At 44.2% G+C, this 26,549-nt stretch overlaps 1 protein-coding gene across 1 annotated transcript in view; it reads left to right on the forward strand.

Moving 5' to 3' along the window:
* Nucleotides 1-13,126: 13,126 nt before the first annotated feature.
* LARGE1 (LARGE xylosyl- and glucuronyltransferase 1) overlaps nucleotides 13,127-26,549 on the forward strand; it is a 320,062-nt gene continuing 306,639 nt past the window's right edge. The window contains exon 1 of the mRNA XM_082241177.1: nucleotides 13,127-14,223. The gene's annotated coding sequence lies outside the window, so the exon portion shown is untranslated. The remainder of the gene's footprint in view (nucleotides 14,224-26,549) is intronic.

Consider the following 26,549-nt stretch of genomic DNA (forward strand, 5'->3'; position numbering starts at 1 on the left):
AAGGTACAATGGTCTCCCTCTGCAAGACTTTTGAGATGTGTTATAGTATCAGAGGGCAATATACCATACTGGTTAATAGGATTGTGTCAGCATAAGTGAATGAATCATTCCCGTTCCCAAACACTCCCCTCCAGTCTTTGTTTAACAACATTTGCACTTTCCTGGGTCTTTGTTGCCATCGTGCAATAGACCTATTTACTTTATGATGTGGGGCTTGGGCTTGCTTTCTGGAAGGATTACATTTGGTCTATTTTCTGTTGCAAAGCTTTCAGCTGTACTCTGATGGAAAGCTGTCCTGCTGATCCAAGTTAGGTAAGCCCTGCATGCCCCTGCTGTAAATGTAATTGTGTTCAGTGCAGTGGCAAAGTGGGAACTGGATGTTTAGTGCTTAGCACATTTCCTATGAAACACCTCACCACCACCTCCTGCATGCTCCCTCAGCCTTCTTCACATTTCAAAGGGAAGAATCCAGCACTGCTTAGGACCTCTGCACAGGGCCTATTACCGCAAACAATACTCTTCTTGAATCATCGTATCACCAGAGACTTGGGTAGTTAAAATCAATGGTCCAATTCATAAGTTGTGAGACTATGTGGTAAGCCACATCCCCGCGTTGGACTCTTGCACTGCCCCTGTAGTATACAAAAGATCCCAGCACAAGGAATTGCCTTGATCATGTTGCATTATTGATCTGCTGTGTGGAAAAGATACAAATGTAGCTGCAAAGACTGCACATTTCCCATTATGTTAAAGGGAGAGTGCTGTGTCCTGCTAGGGAGATTAATAATTTTATTGGTTCATGTTCCCTCACACTAATGTTTTCATAGAATCATAGAATCATAGAGTTGGAAGAGACCACAAGGGCCATCGAGTCCAACCCCCTGCCAAGCAGGAAACACCATCAGAGCACTCCTGACATATGGTTGTCAAGCCTCTGCTTAAAGACCTCCAAAGTAGGAGACTCCACCACACTCCTTGGCAGCAAATTCCACTGTCGAACAGCTCTTACTGTCAGGAAGTTCTTCCTAATGTTTAGGTGGAATCTTCTTTCTTGTAGTTTGGATCCATTGCTCCGTGTCCGCTTCTCTGGAGCAGCAGAAAACAACCTTTCTCCCTCCTCTATGTGACATCCTTTTATATATTTGAACATGGCTATCATATCACCCCTTAACCTCCTCTTCTCCAGGCTAAACATGCCCAGCTCCCTTAGCCGTTCCTCATAAGGCATCGTTTCCAGGCCTTTGACCATTTTGGTTGCCCTCCTCTGGACACGTTCCAGTTTGTCAGTGTCCTTCTTGAACTGTGGTGCCCAGAACTGGACACAGTACTCCAGGTGAGGTCTGACCAGAGCAGAATACAGTGGCACTATTACCTCCCTTGATCTAGATGCTATACTCCTATTGATGCAGCCCAGAATTGCATTGGCTTTTTTAGCTGCCGCGTCACACTGTTGGCTCATGTCAAGTTTGTGGTCAACCAAGACTCCTAGATCCTTTTCACATGTACTGCTCTCAAGCCAGGTGTCACCCATCTTGTATTTGTGCCTCTCATTTTTTTTGCCCAAGTGCAATACTTTACATTTCTCCCTGTTAAAATTCATCTTGTTTCTTTTTGCCCAGTTCTCTAATCTGTCAAGGTCGTTTTGAAGTGTGATCCTGTCCTCTGGGGTGTTAGCCACCCCTCCCAGTTTGGTGTCATCTGCAAATTTGATCAGGATGCCCTTGAGTCCATCATCCAAGTCGTTGATAAAGATGTTGAATAAGACCGGGCCCAAGACAGAACCCTGTGGCACCCCACTAGTCACTCTTCTCCAGGATGAAGAGGAACCATTGATGAGCACCCTTTGGGTTCGGTCAGTCAGCCAGTTACAAATCCACTGAGTGGTAGCATAGTCAAGACCACATTTTACCAGCTTCTTTACAAGAATATCATGAGGCACCTTGTCAAATGCCTTGCTGAAATCAAGGTAGGCTACATCCACTGCGTTCCCTTCATCTACCAGGCTTGTAATTCTGTCAAAAAACGAGATCAGGTTAGTCTGACATGACTTATTTTTCAGAAATCCATGCTGACTATTGGTGATCACAGCATTCCTTTCTAGGTGCTCACAGACTGTTTGCTTAATGATCTGCTCCAGAATCTTCCCTGCTATTGATGTCAGACTGACTGGGCGGTAATTATTTGGGTCCTCTCTTTTCCCCTTTTTGAAAATAGGGACAACATTTGCCCTCCTCCAGTCTGCCGGGACTTCGCCTGTTCTCCAGGAATTCTCAAAGATGACTGCCAGTGGTTCTGAGATCACATCTGCCAGTTCTTTTAATACTCTTGGATGCAGTTCATCTGGCCCTGGAGACTTGAATACATCTAAACTAGCCAAATATTCTTGTACTATCTCCTTAGTTATTCTGGGCTGTGTTTCCTTTGCTGAAACATTTCCTTTGCTGAAACATTTGCTCCAAATTCTTCAGGTCGGGCATTGTTTTCTTTATTGGAGAAGACTGAGGTAAAGAAGGCATTGAGGAGTTCAGCCCTTTCTGTGTCCCCTGTTTGCATTTCACCATCTTCTCCTCTGAGTGACCCCACTGTTTCTTTGTTCTTCCTTTTGCTACGAACATACCCATAAAAGCCTTTTTTGTTGCTTTTAACCTCTCTAGCAAGCCTGAGTTCATTCTGTGCTTTAGCTTTTCTGACTTTGTGCCTACACGTGCTGGCTATTTGTTTGAATTCCTCTTTGGTGGTTTCCCCCCTTTTCCATTTTTTGTACACATCCTTTTTTAATCTTAATTCAGTTAAAAGTTCTTTAGATAGCCACCCTGGCTTCTTTAGGCACCTTCCATGTTTCCGTCTCATTGGTATTGCCTGACGTTGTGCTTTTACTATCTCCCTCTTAACAAACTCCCAGCCATCATGAACTCCCTTTCCTTTTAGTATTGCTGTCCATGGGATCTCACCCAGCACTTCCCTAAGTTTTATGAAGTCGGCTTTCTTAAAGTCAAGAAATTGAGCCCTAGTATGCTTGGCTGCTTCTTTCCGCTGTATAGTAAACTTCAGAAGAGCATGATCACTCGCGCCTAATGATCCTTCCACATCTACCCCACTAACCAGGTCATCAACATTGGTTAGGACCAGATCTAAAATGGCTGTTCCTCTTGTTGCTTCTCCCACTTTCTGGACAATGAAGTTGTCTGCAAGGCCAGTGAGGAATCTGTTTGACCTTATGCTCTTGGCTGAGTTTGACGTCCAACAAATATCCGGGTAATTGAAGTCCCCCATTACTACTATCTCCCTTCCTTTTGCATGCTTGGCCATCTGTTCCAGGAAGGCATCATCTATGTCCTCCGTTTGGCTTGGGGATCTATAGTAAACTCCCACAATGAGGTCTCTGTTATTCTTCTCTCCCTTAATTTTGACCCAAATGCTCTCACTTTGGCTTCGAGGTTCTAAATCTTGGATCTCTTCACAGGTATACACATCCCTGACATATAACGCCACTCCTCCTCCTTTCTTGTCTGGTCTGTTTCTCTGAAATAGATTGTATCCCCCCATTATTACATTCCAATCGTGGGACTTATCCCACCAGGTTTCAGTGATGCCTATTATGTCATATTTAGTTTGCTGTACCAAGAGCTCAAGCTCATCTTGTTTATTTCCCATGCTTTGCGCATTAGTGTACAGACATTGAAGTCCATTAATCATTCCCCCGTGTCTCTTATTTAAGGATTTTTTCCTCCCACCACTAGGTCCGCGTGCTGTTTGCTCCATTTGGTCTATGACATTTGGATGATCATCTTCATTAATTGATAGACTCCTACCTTCAGGAGCACTGTCTCCCTCCCCCACATTAGTCAGTTTAAAGCCCTCCTGATGAGGTTTCTGAGATTTTTGGCAAAAACATTTCTCCCAACCGTTGTGAGGTGCAGCCCATCACTTGCCAGAAGTCCATCTTCAAGAAACTGCAGTCCGTGATCTAAGAATCCAAACCGTTCCTGTTTACACCATTTGCAAAGCCAGCTGTTCACTTCCACTATTTTCCCCTCTCTCCCTGGGCCACGTCGTTCAACTGGGAGGACAGACGAGATGACAATTTGTGCATTTAGTTGCTTCAATTTCCTGCCGAGAGCCTCGTAGTCTCTTTTGATCTTCTGGAGGCTATTGCTTGCAGTGTCATTGGTTCCCACATGAACCAAGAGGAAGGGGTATTCGTCAGTGGGTTTTATGATTCCTTGCAGTCGTTCAGTTACATCTTGGATCTTAGCCCCAGGGAGACAGCACACTTCCCGAGACATCTTGTCAGACCCACAGATCACTGCTTCTGTTCCCCTCAGTAGGGAATCCCCTATCACCACTACACGCCTCCTCTTGGGTTTGGTCGGGGTTCTTCCGTGAGCTGTCCGTTCCAAGGTTGCCTGCACATTCCCTGAGGACTGACTTTGCTGCTCGTCTTCATATACCTGATCGACTGTAATGAGGGAGAGATCCTCAAATGGAGTCTGCTCTTCGTCTTCCATGCTAGGGGAAAGGACCTCAAAGCGATTGTGTATTTCTAAACAATCAGAGTGAACCCTGGGCCTCCTACTTCTTTGAGTCACGTTTCTCCATATATCTGGCTCCTGAGTTGGTGAATTAGCCTCCTTCTCAGGGGAGTCCCCTGTCTCCTCCTTGGTGGGGACGGTGTGCTCTGTTGCTTCCAAGAAGAGCTCCAGCTCTCTAATTCTTTGGAGCGTAGCTACACGTTCCTCCAGTTGCTGGACTTGTCTTTTAAAAGGGCAATCAACATGCAATTGCTGCAGGTAAAGCTGCCTGCAACCTTTGGCAAGATGGCAAACATTGCGCAGGAATCGCAGGCGACTGCAGCTGTTCCCTCCCCTTCCATCTTGAGATTGTGTCGTTGGGGGTGGTTACAGAGGTCCTCCATCATAAAAAGCTTGAAGACAGGACAAATAACTTCCCCCACAAAAAAACCTAGGTCTCCCCCAACAAACGTTTGAGACTAGCTCCCCTAAATCTAAAAGATGGGTACAACTGCACGCGCCGCTAGGCGCGCGCCGCTGCCCTACAAACTCTGATAAGCTCCTCCCACAGCTAATCCCCTGCCTCAACAGAAACCCTGCCCCCTCTGACCTTTACACAGGGAAAACAGCTAATCAGCCACAAGGAAACACACAAGAAAACCCTTTTTGCTCCTTCTTCAACTGCTGCCCTACAAACTCTGATAAGCTCCTCCCACAGCTAATCCCCTGCCTCAACAGAAACCCTGCCCCCTCTGACCTTTACACAGGGAAAACAGCTAATCAGCCACAAGGAAACACACAAGAAAACCCTTTTTGCTCCTTCTTCAACTGCTGCCCTACAAACTCTGATAAGCTCCTCCCACAGCTAATCCCCTGCCTCAACAGAAACCCTGCCCCCTCTGACCTTTACACAGGGAAAACAGCTAATCAGCCACAAGGAAACACACACACACAAGAAAACCCTTTTTGCTCCTTCTTCAACTGCTGCCCTACATGTTTTATATCAGGTTATATGGTAAAAATGGCAGAAATGTGAAAGTCAAAATAGGAATAATAATTTCCGTATAGAGAATGATATAGTTCACTAGGAAAACTCAGAATTGTAAGGCTCTCTCTCTCTCTCTCTCTCTCTCTCTGTGTGTGTGTACACACACACACACACACATATATAATTTGAATTCAACCTGTGTCCATATTATTTAAGTTCCTTTTTGTAATTTTTATTCAGATGTGTTTTCCCTTTGTTAAACTTCAACTCTGGAGGTAAAGGAATTTCAAGCAGCGCCTCAGATGATGACCGGAGTGTGTGTGAAGGAACCTACAGAGGAAGGCAGTTACTAATTTGTGGAAGAATTTTCTCTCTCTTTGTTCAGTTCTTGTTTTGTTTTAGAAGATACACCCACAATACTGGACAGGAGAGAGAAATTTGCAGCCAACTGCCTGTTTAATTAGTACCAGGGTGGCCATGTGTCCTACTTTACAGAGGACATTAGTGAAGTACAGCCAGGGGACAGTCCTCTGCGTAAAGTGCTGACTGGTCTAAGTTTGGTTTCAAAATAAATAACTATAAGCAGGATGAGCAGGGGCCTTGAAGTTGTCCATCAATAGCTGGCACCTGGGCAGCAGACTAAGCAGGTACACAGACCACCTGGTCCCAGTCTTCCACACCATGGTGAATTGTATTGTGTTACTATTTAATTTAGTCATTTCTAAATTTGCATTTATGCATATAAATTAACAGATGCATTTCCCCCCCCCCCAGACTTGAGTTCTCTATTGTCCTCTTTTGGGGAAAGGTTTTTCTCTTGCTTGGCAATAAATAAATGGCCACTCTAATTAGCAGACATGTAAGCATTGCATTGCAGGAGGTTGAACTAGATGACCCTCAGGGTCCCTTCAAACTCTACAATTCTATGATTTAATGATTGGAAAATACATGTGCATATGTTCTCAAACCAAATTATAGGGAATCATAGTAATAGCTTACCAACCATGTAGCAAACCGCTGGATAATTCAGAAGTTGTTGGCTGCACAGGCAGATACAGATGATCAGAGCCATTTCCAATTGACACTTTCTTTTGCCCTCTCATTTGCCAGCCACTCTAATTCACTCTATTTATTTAGAAAATTAATACAACATCTTCAGTCAAACATGGGTTCTAAAGGGCAGCATGTATAAACATTCCAAGTATCAATACAATATTAAAACAATCAATAGCAAATCAAGCAATGTCATAAAAATGGAGAGCTAATAAACCAAAACCATTCAGACAGCTAAAACCATATAGTAAAATTTAAAATCCTGTGCAAAAAGTCTTGGTGTCTTAACCAGGTGCCAAAAGGAATACTCTGTCAGTGCCCGTCTTTATCCCTAATGTTAGAGGCAGTGTGCCTCTGAATGCCAGTAGCTGTGAATCACAAGTGAAGAAATTGCTGCCTCCAATGGTTCCTTTGCAGCCATGAGTTTATCTGCCCCACATCCAACACCACATGTGCCAAATAAAAATTGCACCTGGACTTAATTTAATCTGATATATACTATTATCTGCAAGCAATGCTCTTCTGCATTCCACATAAGACCAAAAAAAAACCCAGTCTCTATAGAAAAGAGTAAATGGATAAGAGTCTGATATCAGAGAGAGACATAGTCAAAGAAACCAGTGGGGGGACATTTCAACCTCTCAGGACATTGTGTTACTCACTTTTAGGGGACTATTCTTGAAGACGAAACTTCAGTTAGAGTTTCCAGTATAAAACCACTGAATTACAACTTCTCAAGAAGTTCTATCACCTGGGCCCTAAAACGAGATAATGGGTTTTTATCACTGCAGGTGTTCATTGGCTTATCAATGCCAGGATACTTGTAACATCATCCACACTGCTTTGTAAATGGTCATCATGATGATTTACATAAAACACATTTAATATAACCGTAATAGTTTGGACTTTTTGCATTTCATTTCTCTGTTATCTAACAGTTCCTCTCTCCACCAACCACCTACCCACCAGTTTATATACCTGATTAAGCAGATTGTAGTCTGAAAGCTTGGACCATAATACATTTGTTATGGTTTAAGGTGCTACAAGACTTTGTTGATTTTCCCGTAATATACTTACATTGCTACCCCTCTGAAAATTGTTTTGTGGTTGTTGGTTTTAAATTGATTTCTTGTTCAGTTATGTCTGTAATGCTTTCTCATTTATGTGTGGGAAGGGTTAACAATGTTTTGATCCCTATCTCCAACCATCTGCAGAGAGTAGGAGATTTAATTTCAACACCTTTTGAGAGTAAAATGAATTCAGCCAGCCATGTTTTATAGGTGCTAGCTACACAACTTTTTTTCCCCTGCCTAAAAAAAATAATTAAAAGATTACAGCTGAAATGGTACATATCATAGGGTTCTGGTAATAGAAAGCTCATTTCATAATTTGACTCTAATTGTATTGACAAGATAGTTTGGAGGAGGCAAAGAAATATGCTTCCCTCCACTCAAAATACAGGGAACGAGCCATGGATCATAAGAGCTCAGCACTAGAATCTGTTTTCAGTGCTCCTAGATTAGTATAGGGATGAGTTACTAATACAGGAGCTGCCTCTGCGCATGTGCAAAGCAAAGTACAAGTGTGTCACAAGCAAAAAAAAGGGGGGGTGAAGTTACCATGCAGCATCTGAGTAAATTGCATGGACATGATCTGGCTGCACAAGTAATTTCTCTTGGGTAAATGCAACAAAGCGTTGGAAGCAGGGTTAAGCATGCATAAGCCTATAGGGTAGCTTATGACATATTTGTGCATATGGTGCTGCCTTCCTTTTTTTGCTATGGTGGGGGAGCATATCTTTAGTCCAGAAGGGAGAGAAGGATCATAGCAGTGTGGAATATATTTCCTTTATCTCCTGACAGAACCCCATTAACATAGCCAACTATCGTGCATTATCTTCTTGAGAACCAGCAGGGCAAAATCCTGCCACCTACCTCTTCATGCTCCCTGCTACATTGAGAAACCTTGATGAAACGGGTTGAATTTGGAAGCTCCCTTGATATTTACACTGCAGAATAATTTGCTTGCATTTTAACTAGCCTGAAGGATTATGCATGGCGAGAGGAACCACATTAAACTAGTTGTGCGATTCAGATGGGGCCCCAACTGGAACGAAGATCCCAAGACCAGATTGTAGCCAAATTCACGTAATCTATTTACAACACTATGATACAACTTTAAACAGCCATGAATTCCTACAAAGATTTTTTGGAAAGTGTGTTTGTTTATGGGTGCTGAAAGTTGTTAGAGGCCCTCTAGTCCTCTCAGCCACATTTTTTGGAGTGCTTTAACAATTGATCCCTCTTCCCGGGGAACTCTGAAAACTGTAGCTCTATGAGGAGAACAGGGGTCTCCTGACAAATCTCAGCACCCTTAGCAAACTACGGTTCCTAGGATTCTGTTTAAAGTGTTTAAAATGGTATAATGCTTTAAATGTATGGTGTGACTATGGCCTGTGTTGGTAATCAGTACCTGATCCTCTGCCCCATTGCCCCAGTCCCCAAATCGGTGTCCAAGTCACAACCTCTTCAGATCTCTTCAGATGGTTGCTTATTGACCCATTGCTAAGTGCCAGCTGATACAAACCCAATGAAAGTAATCAGTCCCCAGGAGTAAAAGTGTGGCCTATGAAGTTGACAAGAGTAGTTCTTTTATTTCATATGCAAGTCACACAATTTGTATATTATCATGTAAGATTGTTTGCTTTATTGTCTAAGTAAATGCCAATTAAGTGAGAAGCAGTTTCCCCCCCTTTTTGCTTTTATTGCACGCATTTGGTAGCTTTTATGGTGACTCACAATTCAATAAATAGAGCAGCAAATCATTACTTTCTGCCTTAGTCTGATGATTGATTTGCTTTTCCTGGGGAAAGCTTCTTTATGGCTCTTGTTGCCTAGACTAATGGAGGAACTTCAATCTTTTAAGCCAAATTCATTTGTGGTTAAATACCAGTGGTTAACCATCTACTCTTCATTTCCTTTGCCACATCCTAGACTACTTCAAACATTATGTAAATGTGAGGGATTTTCAATGGTTAAAATATACATACTCGTGAAGCAATTCTGCCACTTCCCATATCTTGAATTGATTCTCCCAGGCACAGTTAGAAACAAGATAGGAAAATACCTTAACTTCCACAAAAGTCAGTCCATTTGGTTCAGCAGCAGTTCTCCAGGGTTTTAGACCTTTGTCTTTTTCAGCCCCACCTGGAGTTACCAGGTGGGACTTGCTTCATGCAAAGCACCCCTTGAAACACAGTCTTTTCCCACATGGTACAAACTTACAGCTATAACATTTCCTTTTTCAAGAGGCTTGGTTGTTGTTCATACTTTGGTGTCTAGCTGACTATACTATTTGGAGATGGAAAGTGAGGACACTTGCCCCAGTGATCCTGTTTTTTTGTTTTGCTTCATGTAATGCATTAAAGTGGCTAAAGTATTTTAGATCTCCTGAAACTCATTCAGATACACCAATCTATGCCTTCTCCTTTGGCCTATGGTTTCATTCTAGACAATAGGAATGTGCTATGTTAAAAGCCAAGACTGCTTAAGTGCCAGCCTTGTTCCTTAGTACAGAATAATTATCTAGGGTAGGGTGCTTGCAGTTGTCCTCCTTGCTTGAGAAAAGAACTGCCAGCATATCATACAGTGTTTCTCCAAATCATCATTTCTTGTTGGAACTCAGCAGCTACTGTAGATTTGCCAAGATATTTTTCATATGGTTTTCCGGGGTGTCATTGCATGTCAACCGTCCCAGTCCATAACAGTTAAATGATATCACTGCCATGTTGAGCTTTATGGTATACTTCAGTTCATCTGATATAACTCTGACTGTAAAGCATTCAGCAGTGGGCACTGCTGGAGGCAGGATATTAGACTTGATGGACGAATGCATTGATGTGGTATGGCAAATGCTATCTTCCCTTAAGTAAACAGTTCTGAAGTTCAAGATATTTTGGTAGACTTTGCTGCAAAATATTATTTTTAAAGCTCCTAGATTTCTTTAAACCTTCAATAAAACACTCCCCACTCCTAAGCAAGCCATCCTATTTAAGTGGCTGTTGCGAGGAAACAACTTAATATTTGAAGTATCTGTGGTAGTCTAAAGCTTTCCAAAGATGTCATTCCTCCCCATAATTTTCTGTTACTGCTCTGGAAAGTTGTTTTTTTTTAAAAAAAAAAAGCAGCAGTGAATGTTTAGTTGTATCATTCTCACACATGAATATTTACATTATTATTCATGGCATATATGCTCACACCTCCACCCCCATGTGAAAAGGGTGGGTGGGCTAAATGGAAACAACTCAGAGGGTTTAAAAAAATAAACTGTTATTTGTTAAGTGCTTCTCTCAGTGGCTTAAAATGTTTTGTTCTCTTTATGCTTAACTCCTTGGGCTATTCTCAAACAAAGGCTCTTTCTTAATAGGTTGATTTATGGCAATAATCCACTTTGCATCCCCCTAATGGAGGGGCAGGGACGCGGACTTATAAAAAATATTGGGGGGGGGGGCCGGGAAAGCTCATGAATAATAAATAAGCTCATGAATATGCAAATAAAGTGGCGCCACCTCCTCGTGAGCGAATAGGGGAGAGTGTGCTGCGCCTATTAATCAGCTCCAAAGGAAATTGGGTGGAGCTTTTGCTCGGGAGGGAGGGCAGGAGGCATGCAGGCAGCCCGACCCTGTGCATTTTGGGCTGGGGGAGGGGCGGCGATGGCACTCTGCTGGAGGGGCGCCGGAGATTATTGGTGGGGCGGAGCCCCCCCAAACGAATTTTTGAGGGGGCTCGGGCCCCCTCAAGCCCCATGGAGTCGGCGCCTATGTGGAGGGGAAGAAATGAGTTAGAAGAACGCTGTACTTCGCAGACAGGTGCCCCTGGTCCACACATGTCAAAAAATAAGGTGTCACAAGAACAAACTCTGCTACATTTTTATTCTTTTTTTATTTTTATTTTTGAAGAAATGAGTTCAAGAAAGTGGCATTAAAATCTGACATGTTAATGGGACCAGGACATTAAATATTATTTTAATATGTGGAATATTGACATTTTGATGGCAGCATAATTATTAGATGTTATTTTGTTGCGCTGAAACATCATGCACCTGTGAGCCATATGGGATTACAGTACATCTTTTATGAGGAAAGGGAGGGATGGAAAGAAGTCCAACTCTACAGCTGTGAGTAACAAACATGAAAAGGAAGGGATCTCGATTTGAAACCAAGGTCAGACTGGTTCAGGGCATAGCTGTCAACTTTTCCCTTTTCTTGTGAGGAATCCTATTCGGAATAAGGGAATATCCCTTTACAAAAGGGAAACGTTGACAGCTATGGTTCAGGGACAATTTTAGCAGTCCACTCCTAAGACACCTATATTTACTTTGCTGGAAAAAGAGAGTCCAGTGGGAGGATGGCTAGGTTCAATCTCTGGTATCTCCAGGTTAAAGGATCAGGTGATGGGAAACCCGCTGCGAGAGACAAGAGCAGCTGGAAGTCCAGCAGAATAAGGAGCCGCCAACGCGCTGCCCTGCCTGCTGCTGCTGGGACTCCCCGGGGCTGATGGGAGTTGTAGTCCACAACATCTGGAGGGCTCCTCATTGACTTTGTCCTCCGCCTTTGTCCCTGGAAGTGCACAGAGCGCTGGCAACACTTAGCCAGGACTAGACACGAGTCTGCACCACAGGCTCGGGCTCGCAAAGCTCGTGAGGGGCTGAGGGCGCTAACTTCGCCGCGTTGTCCCCATGGAAACTGCGGAAGAGACCGCAGCGAGCTCGGAGACGCTAAAACTGCGCCCCCGCTTTCAAAGCCCTTTGTGCCGGGCTCCCTCTTGGCCCCAGAACTTGCACAGGGCCTCCCCCCGCTCTGGAACACGCGAAGGCGTCGTCGTGTGAACGGCTCCGGGGAGGGTTTTCCAACCTCGTCCCCCCCCCGTGTAACTCCGGCCGGCCCAGCGGAGCGCAAGAGGCGGAGGAGGGCAAGACGGGATCCGGCGCTTCTGTCGAAAGGAAGCCCAGAGTCGCCGCAGCCCGCCCGAGGGAGAAGGAGCCACCGCCACTTCCCTGCCTAGAGGCACACGCACGTGGCTAGAAGCTGGCGGCCGTTTTTCACTCGGATTATTACAGCAGCCTCTACGGCTCCTTCTAGGCTCCCCTAAGAAGCAGGAGGCGGGCGCGCGAGGAGCCGGAGAGCGTGTCCGCGCTGGTGCCCGCCGTCAGCACTTCGCGGGGTTTCTCCGGACTTTTCCCTCAGCGAGGCACCGCCTCCGCCGGGAGGTGCGAGAAGCGGGACAGAGAAGAAGCGGAAGAGCGGGGAAGAGGCTCGCCCTCCGGCTCTTTCTCCTCAGTCTAGCCACCGCGGTGAGGGGAAATACCCTCTCCGCTAACTCCCTAGCTCCGCTCCCTTCCCCTCTCTCTGCCTCTCTCCTCAGTGAGGCGACAAGCGAGGGGAGGAGGGCTGGAAGGGGGAGGGCTCTGCAGCAGGGGGCCGCTCCTGGTTGGGCCCTGGCTCGCCGCCTGTCACAGGGCGGCGTGTGTGTGTCGGCGGGCTGGCCCCGCCTCGGCTCCTCGCCGCCCATCCCCTCCGCTGCACAGACAGACATGACACAGATCCTCAGTGGCTGCAGCTGCCGCTGAGCGAGCGGCCGCTTCCTCGGGCTGGGGCGGGCGCGAGGGCGCGCAGCCTGCTGGCAACGGGAGCTGAGGCGGAGCAGCGGCGGCGGCGCCTTAGTCGGCTTCGCCCTCAGCGAGCAAGACAGAGAGAGAAGCTGCCTGCCTGCCTGCCAGTAGCCACACTAGGGGCCAGCCTCGCTTAGCGCCGCCCGGAGCCCGCCTTCCTGCCTGCTATCCCTCCGGGCGGGGGGCAGCCCGGCTCTCCCGGGAGCGCCGAAGCCGGCTGCCGAAGTGGTGGCACTTGGAGAGCCGGCGGGGCGGCGCGGCGCGGCGCGGCACTGCTGGGAAGGAGAGCGAGTGACTGAAGCGCCGCCGCCGCCAAGGCAGCCCGAGCGGCACCCAGCGGCCGCGCAGACCGGGCTGCCTCGCCGCCGCCGCCTCTTCGTTGCCCGCGACCTTCTTGAGGGGCTTCCCCACACCAGCCTCTCCGAGCCCTGTCCGGGCCTGGGTTTCCCCCGCCCGGCGTGCTTGCAGGCCCCGGGGAGGCCGCAGCGGAGCTAACGGGACGTGCCCCTCCCCGGGCCAACCCCGCGGGCCGCGCGAGGGGGCCTGGGCTCAGCGCGAGGCGCCCGGCGGGCCACGGGGGTTGCCTCCCCCCCAGGACAGCATGGGGGAAGGAGGAGCCGGCAGGCCCTGAGCAGGCGACCGGGGAGGGGGCTCCCGGTTCTCCCTCCTCCTCCTCCTCCTCCTGCTTCTCCCCCCCCCCTCCTCCGCTGCTCGCACGCAGATCGGACCAGCTGAGCTGCCTTGTAGTCTGGGACCGACCGAGAGATCCTCCGAAAGCGCTGGATCGGCGCCTGCTTCTCTCGCGCAGCCTGACCATCGCTCCCCCCCCCTCCCGCGAGCAAATTAGATTGGTAGAAAGAAGGGGATCTGCGTCTGTTCCGGGTGCCTTTGGTTCCCAGAAGGAGCCCAACAGCTGCCCGGCTTAGAAGCGGCCAGCCTCGCAGGGGATCCCCCCCTCCCTTGGCAAAGCACCTCTCCGCAGCCGCGGCAGCAACAGAGAAGGTAAGAGGCTGTTTTGGGCTTGGGCGGTGATGCTGAGCCGGGTATTGCTCTGTGAGAAAGAAGAGGGGGAGCATCTTCCGACTCTTCTTTCTTTCTCCTCCGTAAACCCCATTTAAATAAGCGTGCGGCCCGATCCGACGCCCATTTTACGTGAAAGAAAGTCCCGTTTTGTTCACTGGAGTTCATCCCCAAGTAGGCGTGGATGGAATTCCAGCCTCACTTCTGCTGCTGCTGCTGCTGCTGCTGCCTCGTTTTGTGTGTTCTTCTTCCTGACGAATTGGGCTTCTTTTCGAGATACACAATCGCAGCCATCTCTCAAGAGCTGCGCTCCTTTCTGTGCAGCCCATTGTTGTTTGCACGGTTACTCCGAAGCAAGCCTCCCAGATTTCCGTGAATGTTGGTAGGATCGCAGTCGTCTTGAGCCGGTCGAAGGAACGCACCACCGCCAGTTATCTCCATTGGCGGTGGCTAAAAGGAGACCGGGTTTGATTTGGAAGGCAAGTCATTTGTCTAGGACTGGATTCATTCGCATACACTTTGCTCAAAAAATAGTTATGATGCTTATTGCCCCTCCAAGACATACAAAAGTCAGGAAGATGGCAGTTGCCACCTGCATTCACTTCCCTGATGTGCAAAGGATTTATTTAAAGCCACAGAGACCTCTGTAAGCAAAGAAGTGGGCTATTGACTTTATTTACTTTTAAGTGGTACTTGCTGTTCAGAGAGGGTGTCATTTGGGTGTTGGTACTCAAAAACAGACGATCTTCAAAGCGAAGCTTTAAGACCCCCATGAATTCCAAAGTAAAGAGCAAAATGTTTGATGGAACTGAATCCTCTCAACATCACTGTTCAGTTGTGTGTAACTTGTGAAAAGTATCCAGGGTGGAATGGACAGAAGAACCTGTTCAGAGTTTATGGATAAACTGTTGTCTGTTGGGGTCTCAGTATGTGTGTATGGATCTTAGCCACCAAGTAGAGGAGCAGATTTTGAGATTGGGGAGAAAAAGGAGGCAGATAGGCTCTCTTTGAACCTTACCATGTATGCTCAGGAGTCAATTACAACTTGCTTCAATTCTTGAACCATTCTACTAGCATAGGTCATTAGGATTGCAGCCTTAGGGATTTTGTTTTGTTTTGTTTAATGTGTGGAGAGATGAGAATCTTGGACAGCAAAACCATCAAAGCTAGCCCTGGGCAGGAGATATTGATGAAGAACTGTGCTTAAATGTGCAGCCCTGTGTATCTTGAAAACTTGCCTATTCCGCGGGCTAAAAGGTCTTTGTTGTATACCTTGTATAATAGATTTTTTTTAAAAGCGTTTCTGCTGTATCAACAAATAATTGCTGTGTATCTGCATGGGGGGCATGAGGAAGGAGGGAGGGAGAGTTAATGAGCATGCTTGAAAGGTCACTTCAACATTTCAAGAAGCAAGCTTTCTGGCTGGTTTGACTTAAGCGATTAGGTTCAATAAGGAGTTGTCACATTATCAGCTGTGTCCACTTCTTCTCCAGGATGAATGGGCTGTAAACATTATTTCAGTCCTCTCTGAATTTATTAAAGTCAATACCCTCTTAATAGACAATCTGGTTAAATGGGACACTTTCAAGGAACAGATTGCTTTCAGCTAGATGGCTGTTTAATTGGGGCGGATTCTTCCCTTGTACTGCTTTAGGTTTGGTGTCTTGAACAGATTTCTGCTGTTATCAGCCTGTGTGAATTGTGTCATTTAGTTCATTTAGCTGATCTCCTTGGGGAACAAATAAACAACTTAGTGACTCTGTAGAGATAATATGAAGTTTGGCAGTGCTTCATGTAAGTGCTGTTGGATAGGTTCCTGGTTCATATTATGTATTCCAGAGCCCATCTGATATGCTTCTCTTCTGAGCAATACCTCAAATTGGGGTGGGGTGGGGGCTTTCCTTTTTCTGTCTTACATTCATTAAAAAAAAGAAGAAGAAACAACTACTGGGCAGGTGTGCTGTTGCCAGCTAGCAACCAAAGGCTTTCTTCCTGGTTGACTGATGTTAGAGGCATATGTGAAAATGGATTAATTAAACTGCAGCAGAATTTTGAGTAGTTGGCACTGTGTGCAAGGATGCACCTTTCACTTTGTCATGTATAGAATTTGGTTAGTATGGGACCTGTGAGAACTTGGCAGAGGGGTGTCTAATACAAGGTGTAAAAAAATGCATTTCACATATTAAAAAGTGCTACATAAATTGGGGACAGCTTCAGTGTAGCTGGGATTGGGTATATCAAACTTTGCATGGGCTGCACATTGTTTGGTCTTTGGACAGAACAGCTCAGGAAATGCTGCCTCTTTTAGTCTGTTCCTAAGCATGTTTATTTGGAAATACGTTCAACTGAAATAATTGGGAGTTACTACCAAGTAAATGTGTGTTAAGATTATGGATATTAGACTTACTGCATTAGCTAACAAATGCTTGGAATGGGGCATGCCATCCACTATGCCAGAGCTCATTACAAATTATGATGTTATGCCAGTGTTGCAGGCAAATGTGCCAATGCAGATGTTTTGAGTTGGGGAGTCATTATTCAGTCCCCCCCCAATCCAAATTACTACTTGAAAGTGGAATGGAGAGGAATTTGGCAAGGGCACAAATTCTAAACCCAGAGTCCTAGAACATCATTTGGAAAATGCCAATTGATCAATGTTTCCTGCCTAATGGAATCTTTCACAGATGTTTTTTCTTTCTCAAACTGAGTTGGAGAGAACTGAAATGGCCATTGGATTGGACCTCAGTAGTTTGAGTCTGGATCTTAATTCTGGACTAGGTTCTTAGGCAAGTCACACAATGTTTATTGTCCTAGCCTTAACACACCTTTAACCACCCTCTAATATTTACTTACTTTTCAATATTACTTGGTTTTTTTTTAAGAAAACCATTCTTTCAAGCATACATATGCAGTGGAGAGTCTAAATTATGCACCTTACTAACTGTGTGTACCTGAGAGTAACAACTAAATCAGAGTAAGTGTTTGATATATACATGTGTACCTTCTTGAAACTTGGTTCCCTGTCTGTTGGTGGTGACTCCCACAGGAAAGAGGACTTGTACATGTGAATGAGTTAAACTTAAAATATCATATAAATTACTATTTATTGACAGTTTTGCACCTAAGAAGTACAGGAACTTTGATAAATTAACCTAAGGTTGCTTACACTTTCGAGAAGTGCTCTGCTGGAAATGGCAATATTTTAACTTAACACAGAAATAGTGCTGAGTGTGTTGCTATTTGTATTCTTCAGCCTCTTACTTCAGCAATATGCTAGAGGGACTAGTATTGCTACTTCCTCAGCCCCCTGCCCGCCCCAGTGTTGGAAATCTAGATACTGTCACAATAAGCCGCTATAATAAGCCAGAGTACCAAGCCCTTATTGCCAAGAGGTCTTGTGCTTAAGAGAAATTGGTATCTGTAAACACTTGCAGCAGAGGGAAATATCTTAACTAAACCTAAGCAGATCGGAATGCTGAGGTGTGATACAGTTGAGCATGATGTACCAAATGGTAACTTGCAAAGCATTTAGATGCAGTCTCTCAGGGTGTGTGTTTTTATAAGGACTCAGAACTGACTGCGGGACAGGCCTTGTCAACTACAAATCTATAATAACGCAAACAGATCTGAAGTTTAAACTTTCTAGGTCTTGGATTGTCCTGCTGTTTTGGTTGTCTGTGGTGGTTTACAAATCCTGTGGTCAGCAGGGCTTAGTGGCAATGTAAAATCCACATTGAACTTACTGCAGAGTCATTGATGGGCTAGTAGCTTGGGGGGGTGAGAACCCATAAGTTAGTTAATGGATATTAAGGCTGGATCCCCCCATTGCCTTTGTTGCTTTCATGTATCCTGTCTGGAATGTGTGCTGTGGCTGAACATCTCCATTGATGTAACCCATTAGCAAATACTCTTCCTCTAATATACTTTGGAAATGCGTAGGGAAGACTATACAGAGGGCTTAAACAAATCGGCAAGGGTCTGGCTGCTCTCCTCTGTTTTCACATAAGATATGATGGATTTTGGGTTGCATTATACAGAAGGATAATAATCCTTTCAGATGTTGGAGTATGTGTGAAAGAGAGCTAGGAATAGCACTGAATATTAAAAAGCCAGATACCGTCTGCAAGCTATTGAACTTTTCTGGAATTCTAAAGAGTGTCCTCTCAATAAACTGCAGCGCAGAAGAAGGTAGAATTTATACTCTGTGAGCTTGTAACAAAATATTTGTGTCCTTTTCTGGCACAGAATGATAATTGTAAGTACATTTTCACCTAGGTAAGGTCATTCTCTTGACAGATAAATTGTGTTGGTGCACAGAACATCTCTCCTGTGAGTTTTCTTGAGCATATGTTGCTTTGTACGTCTCTTGTGGAAATGAAGCGTTCTTATAAATTCTGTACCAAGATGCAGTGCGTTACGAAGTACAGGGATATATATTCTTGTTCATTTTGACAGGAGTAATTGCATGTTGCTCTTCAGAATCCAGTCCTTTTTAATGAATATTTTTCCTTTCTTGTAACCCAGATTTCGGTGCAAACTGGCTTCGGAAAGTGAGTAGCTTTTTGCTTGGTGATTCAAAAGCTGCTGGCTGCTGGTGGTAGGAATTCATCACCTACTATAAAAATTGTTCAAAGCGGCTTATGAAAGGAAAACAACGCATTGCAAAATCAACAATCACAAAAACAATTTTGTCTGAAGAAGTGTGCATGCACACGAAAGCTCATACCAAGAACTAACTTAGTTGGTCTTTAAAGGTGCTACTGGAAGGAATTTTTTTATTTTGACTATGGCAGACCAACACGGCTACCTATCTGTAACAAAAACAATTTTGTAGCAGGAATAAAAAAAAAAGTAGGAACATAATAGCAAATGTAACAACATACAAAGAAAACATTTTGATACTATGAATGTAACAGCATTACATTGGCAACATTACAATTCCTGAAAGTAGCAAAAATTCCTGAAAGTAGCAAAAATAATAACAAGTTGCACTTCTTTATAGAAACATCCCTCCTATGATGTTACCTATAAACAATGTCAGAAACTCAGATATATAAGCTAGGCGCCCAATGGCTCCTTAAACTAGGGTTACAGTCACCAAAACTGAATGCATAGTTTCCATTTTGGGGGCAAGAGTCACATTTTTCAATATGACTTTTTGGTTCCCGAAATTCATTCTGATTGTGCAGATAAAACATAACAGATTCTACAGGATTTGTCAGTAGTCAAGATCCAAGGATCCTCAGGCACGCACCTCCACATGGCGTAGACGTCAGGCACCATCCTGGCGCCCAAAAAACTTCATTTGGTCTCAAGTGGCCACAAGCCAGGTGCAAAATGCACCTGGTGAATTTCAAACGCTGCTCACAGTCCCTCCCCTACAGCAACATATTACAAGGAAAAGTGATAGTCTGGAAGAGGGGAGATTATTGGGGGGTTTTGTTCTTATTTTCATTATGTGTTTTGTGTTTGTTATACTGTAATTTTATGTTGTGAACCACCCTGAGATCTATGGATGAAGGGTGATGTACACATTTAATAAATAATAATCACTACTATTTCCTTTTGGTGGTTGCTGCTTGAAATGTACTATCCTGTGCCCATTGATGTTTACAGTGGGACCTACTTGTGAATAAGCATGCATAGGATTAAGCTGCATGTCAACTGTCCTCATATAATGATGGACATATAATTATATGCATCCAATAGTTGTGCCAGTCCCTTAGAAGAAGCCAATAGCCAGTATATGGTTACAATACATTTAATAGGACCACCCAGAATGGCAAAGTCATGTCTGTGTTGTTGTTTTTTGAAAAATGTAGCTTTTTTTTAAAAAAAAAAAGTCATTTCATGCATTACTTTCAGGGAGGAAGGGGGCAGCTTTGGGGGGAATTGCCCCAGGGGCTTCATTTGTGGCTTCATTTCCATTTTGGACCTAATTGCCTTAGTTTGGCCTTGGGGAAGCATTAAGTGTGTAAAGAATATAGACGTGCAGTGTTCTTCAATGAATGGTTTGAACTTGTGTGTGGAATCCTTTCTCTTTGTGGTGAACCACTAAATCTATGGAAGCTAGATGCTCACCTTAATGGTAGGGCAAATCCTAGTCAATGTGAATGTATTGTGCATTCATTGCATTTCCTGCTCCTCTGGCTTCATTTCCATTTTGGACCTAATTCGGGGTTTTGGCTGCTCCTTATTTATACCATTTGCACGGGTGGCACTGTGGGTTAAACCACAGAGCCTAGGACTAGCCGATCAGAAGGTCAGCAGTTCGAATCCCTGCGACGGGGTGAGCTCCCGTTGCTCAGTCCCCTGCTCCTGCCAACCTAGCAGTTTGAAAGCACGTCAAAATGCAAGCAGATAAATAGGTACCGCTCTGGCGGGAAGGTAAACAGCGTTTCCGTGAGCTGCTCTGGTTCGCCAGAAGCGGCTTAGTCATGCTGGCCACATGACCCGGAAGCTGTACGCCGGCTCCCTCAGCCAATAAAGCGAGATGAGCACTGCAACCCCAGAGTTGGTCACGACTGGACCTAATGGTCAGGGGTCCCTTTACCTTTACCTATTTATACCATTAAGACGAATCCAAATTTTGTTAAACTCCCCAAGAGGCTTTGCCCAATCTTCCATGGGGTTTAGAGCAGGTCTGTTGCTGGAAATCTCTAGTATAATTTCCTAGAGCTCAGGCTTCTTGGTCAGTCTCATCAGGAATGTTGATAACCACTCATTGTTAGTCAATTGTGGTTGTGCTGAGTGTTTGCCCACATATTCTGGAGTGAGAAGGGGGTTTTTAAGTTTCAACAAACTCTTTGCTTACATTACATGTTGATAGTTGCTGCATCCCACAATCTGCAGCTGATGTTTTTTGTTTTTTAAGTGGCTTCCTCCTGAGAATATTCTTGCCAATCAAGGGTCATGTAGGCCCTGTGATGACATGGTGCAGCCAATCAGATTTGACAATATGACGATGTCACAAAGCCAAGTCAGAGAGAGGGCAGGAAGCATTGTCAGGAGTGTTTTTCAACCAGAATGCTGTTGGGTATTCTAAGTTTAGAAAAGTAAACCAAGGGGGACATATGAGGTTTATAAATTCAGGAATAGTATGGAGAAAGTGCACTGCATACGATGAAATTTGTTGATAGGAGATTCAGGACAGACAAAAAAAAAGGACCTGTGGAATTCACTAACATATGATGTGATGATGTTTTAATCAAAGGTTATAAAAACTCATAGGTAGATACTTTTATTAATGGTTTATTAGCAATGGTGTCTAAATGTGATTTCCATGTTCAGAAGCACTGTAACTGAAAATAACAGATGCTGAGATACACACAATGAGGAACTGCTAATGCCTCCACGCCCTGCTCATTACCAAAAACATTTGGCTTTCTTTCTGATAAGATGGCAGTCTTTAAAAAAACAAAACAAAAACTTTGGTACATGTTAATTAATCTTTGTGAAGTGTCTTGGAGATGAAAAGTATTGTGTAAAATGCTGTGTTTTCGTTTTAAGCAAATTATTTTTGATTCAAGAGGCTTGAAACTAGTCTTGATGTTTATTAAGAGCTTTGGTTTATTCCTGGTAGCGTTTGTTGCAATTGCGGACTTTGGAATACGGTTTTAAGGTGTATAAAAGACCTGGTTCTGAAGGCAGAACTCAAAGAAACCGCTACAGCCATATTTGTGATTTCTGTTTGCCTGACTGATGTCCACCTTCTCAGCCGCTTCGCTGATATGACTCATGCTGATAAGCTCTCCAAGGTCCACCAGCTGCTTCAGCTCCTTCATAGCTCATACATGGGCACAGAAGGATAGAAGGCAGTGATTTGTCTCTGTTCACTTAAAGCATTGCCTCCAGTTTCCCAGAGATGGCTTTTTCATACATAACTCCAGTACTCGAAAGCTTGCACTGGCAAATTGATCATACAGGCTGGCCCAAAACTTCTTGGGGGGAGACTCTTTAAGTCAATGAGAGAAACTACTTTTTAAAGTAATTCACAGGTGGCGCTACACACCTGCACAATGCCACAGGTTAAACTCTTATTCTTATTTATTGCTTTTATCTCATGCCCTTCAAGTCACTTAGGGTGGCATACACAGCCCTTTCTCTTATTTTACATTCCCAGCAACCTGTGATGTAGGGTAGGCTGAGACAGTGCACTCTCAGCTCATCAAATGAGCTTTGTGGCTGAAGGCAGATCTGAACCCAGATTTCACTGGCTCTAGTCAGTATTCTAATCACTGCACTGCACTGCACTGCACTGCGAAGCTGAATATATGGAGATTGAAGACAGACAAAATAAAGCACTTCTTCACACAGTGCATACTTAAACTCTCACCAGAGGCAGTGATAGCCACCAACCCTGGATGGTTTTAAAAGAGGATTAGACAAATTCACGGAGGAGAAGGATACCAGTGGCTCCTAGTCATGCTAGATATGTTCTTCCTCTGCTGTTGGAAACAGTATGCTTCTGAATACTAGTTCCTGGAAACTGCAGGATGTTTTGCTTGGCCATATGGTTGGCCACTGTGAGAACAGGATGCTGGTATAGATGGGACACAGGCCTGATCCAGCTTGGTCTTACATTCTCATGCCCTTCATATGCTTTCTCATCACCTCTCTTTCCTATCACTGATTCCCTGTTACTTTTAGTAAACATCTTACTTGATTTGGATGGTATCCCACATGGAGTCAACAGGATCCCAGCATTCTCCAGGCCCTGGAGTTTAGGTGGGGTCTGCCCACTAGCCTTGATAAATTCTCTCAATGGCTTCACAGCCTGTAGAATAGTGGCTTGACTGTAGCCACTGTGACAATGACTGTCCTCAGGCATCCTCCCAGCGCAAGGTCAGGTGTGTGACTATGACTTTCTTGTACCAGCAGGCATTATTAAAGTAGTGTTTGGTTTTATGGTACATTTTTCTTGTTTTCTTGCTCCGTTTTCTATATATTGTTTTTACGTGCACTGCTTACAAATGTCTTATAGAAATAAGTGGCTCTGGTTCACAAGGGGCCTGAAGCAAAAGTAAGTGGAAGGGAGATAGCCAGAATCAGGTAACGAAAGTACAGCCTGGGCTTTGTGTTCTTTATGCTTAAAAAAAATCTGTATTGAGAGAATGCAGATGCTGCACCATTAGAAAAATCAGTTTTGCAACCTGAATAAATCTTTCCTTCTAACTCCTAGAAATCTAGTTCCCCAACTCTGGCTTCTGATATTTCAGTAGATGACATTTTGCATTTTTAACCTGATCTCTGCAATCACAATGGCTTAGAATCTTTAAAAGAAAAAAAAAAGAAAAAACCTAATAAGCAAAGTTAAGAATCCCAGGAAGCTGAATTCTATGCACAATGCCATATTCTACAGATTTCCTCTGCTCTAGCAGCATCTGTGCAACCCTGAATATAGCCCATTCCTGAAGATTATATGATAGCAGTGGTACTCTGAAGAAATATTTCTGCTTAGTTGCCATTGTGTCTGCAAAGTGCCATCCTGCAGAGTACTTCTGGTGGTGAATAGGCAGGCGAATCTGCATTGTCTCCACTGAAACATTGTCAACCTGCTGTGATGAACCTGCCACCTGCTTTGAGGACAAAATCATTTAAATTCAGTTGGGCTTTGGAATCTCACCTTTCATAAAACAGTGCCAGAGTGTGATGTGTTGGAGGCTCAGTCTTGCCCTATTAGTTTTGATGACTGTTAGTCTGGCTTGTCTACTGGCTTGCGCTTGTCGATAATGAGGACAATCGCTTAAGAGTGGGAACTATGTGCATAATAATATTAAAAGGTGTTTACAGTAGATGGCCCTCAGCTATATAATTTCCTTCTCTGGGAGAAAGTTCATATCTGTGTGTTGTGTGACAGGCCAGAGTAAGTCAAACACATTTCACTACCTAAAGGCTCAGATTTTTTTCCTCTCCCCCTGATAGGAGAGCTCAAATTGAGAACATAGAGGAAGCTAGAGAAAGATAGGAATCTTTTCAATGTCTGCTCAGGAGCAAGGGATAGTATAGGATAGAAGGTGTAAAAATTTACGCTTTGCTGGTTTTAGAGGCAAGATGGCTATAAATAAAGTTTAATACACAGTACAGCCTGTAGGTCAATTTGACACTGAGCATCTCATGGAAGTGGTGAAAGACATTCTCATTCTGATTGCTTTTGGGTGCAGATAGGGTTATATTTCTAACAGTGTGCTATATGTGCAGTACCAGCTTTGGAATAATCAAGGTGAATTTGAGTAGACAACTTCATTGAATTAGAACCACTTCAGATCCTGTTTTGTTTGAGTGGTAGTGGAACACACAACTTTTATTAGTTTGGCTATATAAGGTGGATCTGTGGTGGATGTTTGGTCTTTATGTTGGTGCATTTGAATGGGGAATCAGATCTGGAGATGTTGATTCTCCACTGTGTTCTTGAAAGGAAATAATGAATGAAAGCATCCTTTCCTTCCTCCCTTCATGACTCTGTGGTAAATTAAAATGTTTTTCTCTTTTTAGCCATAACCTTGTAATGCAAAAACACACTTGTTCTAGGGCCAATACTTTTTTGGGGGGGCAGTTGGCTCCCCTGCTGTGACTTCAATCATGCATTATTTCATAGCTTCAGAGGATTTACTTTGTTTCTGGTGACTTCTATGTGTTGCACTTAGATGATAAGCAAAATCACTGTAATAGGCTAGATGCAAACACCTTCCGTCTTCACCCAACAACTTCTAACAGCTTCACTTCTCTCATTTTCCTTACTCTTGCATGTTCCTCTGTTCTTCCTTCTTAGGATCTATTTGTGTCCATGCCCATTGATCAATATTTTATGAATGCAAGTCCTTGGATAAAGACACATTCTTGCTGGTGAATAAAATAGGCAGCACTACTTTAGCTAGCTAACTAAGTATTTGGCTGGTGAGCTCATATATGTAAGAGAGATCTAGGCCACGGGCCACCAACCTTTTTTGGAACAGTGGGCACATTTTGAATTTTGAGAAAATGCCATGGACACCAGTCACAAAATAGCTGTAGAGGGGGGCATACTGCAAAATAGTTGCCAAGGGGTGCATGGCATAGCACAAAATTAAAGAGACAACCAGCCCCAACAACCTTAGGCTTACCATGGAAATAACCATGTCTTGCTAATCCTAATTGTGGAGATCACACAACACATACACAAAATGATGCTGTTGCTGTATAATAGCAGGAAGCATTCTTCAGTACTAGGAAAAATATACAAGGTGGCCACACACACCACACACTCTCTCCTTTCACAGAAATTGCTTAGAAGGTGCTTTCCCATTGCAGAAACAGTGGCTTGCTGCTGACTTTGTTTTCTTGTCTAGGCTTTCAGATTATAAACAACTTTGTATTTTTACTGCTACTGATTGATGGTGATGTTGATCATTGTTTTATTTTTATATTTGTTTGTTTATGGTGAGCTGCCGTCTACTTCTGCCTGGGGAAAGAATGGGAGGTAGCAATGACAGACAGACAAAGAAATAAGTTGTAAGTGTTGTGAAGTCTGCTTTATTCTCTGGAGCCTTTAATGCAGGCATGGTCAGACTCGGGCCTCCAGATGTTTTGGGACCACAATTCCCATCATCCCTGACCACTGGTCCTGTTAGCTAGGGATGATGGGAGTTGTAGTCCCAAAACATCTGGAGGGCTGAGTTTGCCCATGCCTGCTTTAATGAATGGTGGCTTTATTGCTCTTCTGTTGTGGTTGCTCCCTCTCTCCCTACCCATTGGATTCTGGATTTACACCTATGGGCTTCATACACTGACTATGTATTCATTTGACTTTTATTATTCATTCATTTATTTATTTACGGCTATTAGCCCATAAAGACTTTTATTATTTGTAAACCACATTGTACAATGAAAGCGGAAAGGCAGGTATGATAACCAGCTTTTTCCCTCTTAAAAAAACCCACAAAACATTTCAAAGGCCATAATTATGTTGTGATTGCTAGAAACAGCCTTCACAGGTTGACTGTTGCTCCACCTGTTTGTCATAACTTATTGAATGATATGTGAGACTGCCTTCATTGCACAGTCTTTCTGTTGCTTCCAGGGGTCTCGGAAATATTGAGATGTGTGAGGAGATTGCTTATTCTGTCTGTACACTTCACCAAGCCATTTGGCTCATGTGTCACAAGTGTAAACTGGGATACGTGCTATGCCCTCAGCATCTTAAATTGTATTCCCATAGCCAAGCTGTCTGCACAGCACTTTTCCAAGTATGTTTCTAATGCCTGTGCTAATTATAATATCTGTGTGCAATTGCAGCTTGGTCTCCTGTGTGTGTCTTACCTAGTATCACC

The sequence above is a fragment of the Podarcis vaucheri genome (assembly GCF_965113315.1).
Source record: "Podarcis vaucheri genome assembly, chromosome: 10".
Lineage (NCBI taxonomy): Eukaryota > Metazoa > Chordata > Lepidosauria > Squamata > Lacertidae > Podarcis > Podarcis vaucheri.